The following is a 5,676-nucleotide window of genomic DNA, read 5'->3' on the forward strand; positions in this document are numbered from 1 at the left end:
AGAGACCTCAGGTGATCATGACATCTAGATTGATTCGCAGCAAGGCCTCAATCCCACATGACATTGTGCGAGCAGAGCTTGCCACACCGCCCATTCTAGTAGAGGCACTATTTCAGACAGTCTGCTTCCTACACAGATTTTAGGATATGGACAGAGATCGCATTGCATACAGAGCATATATGGCATCTTAGGAGATGGCTCGAGCGGGGGATACCACATCATGGTATGCACAGACTAGAGCTTGGTTTGACAGACATGGGCTGGAAATTGATAGACTCCCACCTCTTCTATATGATACTCAGGCTCCCACTTACACCCTCTCTCTCTCTGAGAGGAACAGAGTCATCAGACAGGAGATATGGCATATTTATATACAGAGGACATGGGTCGGCCCTGCACAGCCACTGGTATCGAAGATGGCACATTATTATACACAGTTCTTGAGCATATCAAAGCAGGGATTCACAGAGATTCCGAGATATATGCAGATCTATATGCCACATCGATTGAGAGTTCCTATTGGACAGCTCAGGGTATCATCACATCAGCTTATGATTGAGAGTGGCAGAGCTAGTGGCATCCCACGGGAGGAGAGGATATGCCCCCTTTGTAGATCAAAGGTGGAGAGTGAGGAGCATTTTGTTCTCATATGCCCGGCATACTCAGAGTTGAGATCTAGATACACATTGACCAGCTCACTTCAGGGATGTATGACTGATATGGATCAGAGATCATTTGGCCGTTTTCTGGGAGAGGCATGGCACATCAGAGAGTAGAGCACACAGCGGGTCCCAGTCAGAGAGGGGCCCACCCAAACGACTATTACACAGTTCTTTTAGACAGACAGAGTGAGAGCTACTGTACCAGCCTCCAGCCAGACCTCCGGGCTAACACTACAACAGGCTGAGGACCAGTGTACCTGACGCCGCACGAGGATCCGTGGGTTTCGGACCCCATAGCCACACCGACAGGAGATTCAGAGGATTCTTGATCTACATCGACAGCAGACTAAGATCCGACGACACTCGACACACTGGATCTCAAACCTCCAGTTTGCTCTTTCTCCACCGCCGATGTACCAAATCCTGCATCCAGGAGGGATCACCTGCTATTAGCGACTTCGACGACTGCTACTACATCCCAGGATAGCATATCTCCCTGCATTTGTTACATATACACATCGAACCACTTTATCACTACCGACAGTTGTTCCCCTATCACAACCGACATTTGTTCCCCTTTTGTAGCCATTATCTGGAGTACCAGAGCTACATACGCACATACACATACACGACACTTATCACACTCACAGCACCGTATTTTCAGTTTCCAGTTTTTAGCTTTTCATTCAACACTTTTATTTTGGATAGTTGGACCTCATCAGTTGTATCACAGTTTGTCTCATAGGCCAGTTTTGGTCTTTAGAAGACGTTAATATAACTTTCTTTCTTTCTTTTCTTTCTTTCTCTTGGATAGTGCATGTGGAGGCACTGGAAGCTGAGTAGAGTGAAAATTTCAGATTGCTGTGAGATTTAGTGTGTGAGTAGAGCAATGTATATTTTGCAGGTGTGCCCTTAGGGATTTTCATGTTTTTTTGGGGCATTTGAGGTCATTTCAGGCCCTGTTTTGGAGTTGCAAGGTTGTGGACAACAATTTCAAGGTATACTGCGATTTCGATTGTATCGACCGAAAGTGGATGCATAGGTTGCAAATTTCAAATTTGTAATTTTTGAGTTATTTACTAAGAAGCAAACATAAGATTTATCTATAATTTTATTTCTATACTTAAAAAAAAACATAATAGTTATGGTTTAGCATTTGATTGATGTATGCTCTATTGATACTTATGGGGAATGTTTGCAATGGCCAGATGATGTACTGATACTCGGGAAAGGATTTTGGCTTGATTAGAGCTTGATTAGATCAATCATTGAAGTGTTTATCGCTTTAATAATAGTTTGGCCAAGTATATAACATTGAGATTCATGCTTTGAATGCCTATTGTGCCTATATGGTATTTCAGATATACTATATGTCTACAGTGATATCTAGCATTGATGTGTGAGCCTAGATATGGTTATGACATGCTTTGGCACTTGGATTTGAGCTCCATTTTATATGCTTGGGCTTTGGTCAATTTCTTTGAGCTTCTGTGGTACTTACTTACGGGTATTAAAGCTTCATTGGATACTATTGGATGTATTCGTGATGTGCTTGGGCTTCCTAAATGCTTTGATGTACATGCCTTGAGCTTTGCTTGCTCACTTTGCATTCCAAATTTACTTCCTGTTGAAGATGCTTGTACTTACTTGGTAGAGCTTAAATCTTTGAGATAGTCGGACTCTTGGTTCATATATATGCTCTCTTGATGCACTTATCTCTACTTGTGGATTGATTTGATTCCATATGCTTTTACAATTGTAGGTACTGGGTTGCTACACTATTAATTGTATTCTATATATCTTGGATTGCTACCCGGATATTCTTGGTAGTGGGAATTAACTCCCTTAGTTATTTACCTACTGATTTATGGCCATTTACTATAGTTTTATGGATAGCAATGCTAAATATTATTTATAAGTAGTTTCTTTAAGCATGGACACCATGTTTGAGCATCCTAGTACATATTTTTGTGGATGTGTACATATACTTTTGTTCCCACCCTTTTACTCACTCTTTTGGCTTAGTTTTGGGACTGTTTTGCTAAATTTACAACATTCCTCCTCTTGTCATTTTCATGTATTTGTAGTCATTCGGCATGTTTAAAAGCAAATAGTGCTATTTTCAACATTGAAAAGCTTAATCGAAATAACTTCCCATGGAGTTAAGCCATTGAAGTTAGAGGACATAAAGCCTGAGGTTTATGATGTAGAGGGTTGTGTAAAACTTGTTGATCTATACAAGTCCACTATCATTCTATCATTATCAAAGTAGGTATATTTTAATGTGATTATACTAAGGGTGTTGCTTATGCATTATGACAAAATATTTATGATCTTTACGACAAGCAAAGTTCTACATCTCAATTGTACTGGTTGAAGAAGCTTGTGGACCTTCATATGAACACCCACCCCAAAATGGTATTCCAGAGCACATGAGTATGACTATTCGAGAAAAGCTCCATAGTATGCTTAGTCAGGCATGCTTACTCCAATAATTTTGGGATGAGGTAGTTATTAATGTTGTGCATCTCGTTAATAGATACCTATGGACTGCTCTTGGTTGTCATGTTGTAGAGAAGGTATGGTTTGAAAAACCTTCATCATATGCTCATTTGAGGGTATTTGGATGTGAGGCTTTTTGCCATGTTCCCAAGGACAAGTGCAACCAAGCTAGATGTGAAGTTTGTCAAATGCATATTTCTTGGATATGGTGATGCAAGTGAGATGGGCTATTGCATTTGGGATCCACAATCTCAGAAGGTTATTCGCAGCCATGATGTTGTATTTCATGAAGAGAGGATACATAAGTTCTAAGTAGGTAGTTGAGCTATGTAAGGTGGTCTTTCAGGAGGAGCATCCTATTACCATATAGCCAACTCCAATGAGAAAGCTTGCTACAATGATTGATGACCTAATGGCCCATGATCTGCCCATTGTGTAGGTTCATGCTATTAGACAAAGAGAACATACCATATAAATTCCACAACCAACTTTACGGCACTTTGCTAAAGCTTCATGTCCTTCTAATTGCTATGAGTCCTCACCATACTCTATTAAGCCACTCACCTATGAGGAGGCTATGCGCAGAGGTGATTCTCATTCTTGGGAGAGAGCTATGCGATTTCAGCTTGATTCATTGCAAAAGAACCATACATGGGACTTAATTTCCTTGCCCTATGGGAAATGTGCACTGCCATGCAAGTGGGTATACAAGTTGAAAAGTACTTTTGATCACCTTAAGTTAGCATATAAGGCTAGAGTACATGCAAGAAGCGAGCTTTTGGAGTGAGCTTTTTTTAGCAGCCTGCATTTTTATTCCACATAGTCCACTTGGTTTTCTTTTTCTTTTGGGCATATATCAAGCACCATTGCTGCTCCTCCATTGCCACCACATCTTACTCTCTTCCTAAAAATTAGAACCACAACCAATTCTCTCTCTCTCTCTCTCTCTCTCTCTCTCTCTCTCTCTCTCTAGCAACACATTAGTAGTTCTCTCTCCTTAACTTCTTTACATCACTACATTAAGCTTACATGATTATTTTTATAATATTATTACAACGTTAGTGGTTGAATTGCACATACATAAGCAATATCATACTCACATATATATTCACGTCTCCTCTTTCTCAATTATTTGCATATATATTACAATTATATCATAATATATTAGTATTTCAATTGTGCATACATGAGCAAAACCAAATATACTTATACTTACACACACACTCTCTCTCTCTTTCTCTTTCTCTCTCTCATATATTAGGGGCCAACCATCAACATGTCACTTCCCTCAAAAACACATCTCTCGCTCTCTCTCTCTCTCTCTCTCTCTCTCTCTCTCTCATATGTTGGGGACCCATGACATGCATCTCCCTCTCCTCCTCCTTTTGAATAACAATCTCTCTCTCTCTCTCTCTCTCTCTCTCTCTCTCTCTCTCTCTGTGTCTTTTTTACCCCCAACTCTCTCATTTATCATATTTGTCTCTCTCTAACAATGCATTAGTATCTCTCTCCCCTTAGCTTATTTACATCACTAAATCAAGCTTATGTGCTTATCTTTGATATATTATCACAATTTTAATGGTTCAATTACACATACATAACCATTATCATACTAGATATACATTCACATCCCCCTTCTCTCCCTTCTTTGCACATATTTTATAATTACATCTTGGTGTGTTAGTACTTCAATTATGCACACACAAGCAAACCACAAATACATCCACTTATACTTACACATTCCTCCCTCTCTTTCTCTTGCTCTCTCTCTCTCTCTCTCTCTTCCTCATTTGATTAGGCTTAAATATGGATTGAAGTTATACATCCATTTACAATAGATCCTTGCAAGCAATCGCTTCACAATACTAGACAAGGCAACTATTGGTTGCTTCTTGATGCTCTAAGTAACAACAACACTTCCAAAGAAAAGCACAAAACCTCTAGTAGATATCTTGTTTGAAATACTACTAGTCCAATTTGCATCCATGTAACCACTCAACTTCAATGATACACTTACACTGTAGAATAAGACATACTCCAATGTGGACCTGACGCAACACAATGTGTATATTGCACTATATCCATATTGTTTCATTACTTTTAGTTATAATTTCTTTCAAGAATTCTTAATTTTACACTCCAAACTTCAACATTCAAATATTTTAATATACTAATATATTTCACATTATAATGCATGAACTTACTACAAAAACTACAAAAAAATATATTAAATCCACAAATGCATTTGCAAGTTAGTGGACTACATACGCAAAGCAAATGAACGTATTAGTCACAAACACTAAGTATCAATCTAGCTCCATTGTTGGAGAATGAAATGGGTGTTCTCTAACAAATTCCTAGACTCCTATGTGAAAACTTGATAGCTCAGTCAAACAAGGAAGCATGTATTCTAGGAGGATAGTATTTACGGGATTTTCCTCAGTCAAAATGGGAAGCATGTATTTGAAGAGAATGGTTTTCTTGAAATATAAATGAACACATAAAGGAGTTA

The sequence above is a fragment of the Lygodium microphyllum genome, chromosome 4 (genome assembly GCF_053477565.2).
Source record: "Lygodium microphyllum isolate KBCC chromosome 4, Lygodium_microphyllum_v1.1.10, whole genome shotgun sequence".
NCBI lineage: Eukaryota > Viridiplantae > Streptophyta > Polypodiopsida > Schizaeales > Lygodiaceae > Lygodium > Lygodium microphyllum.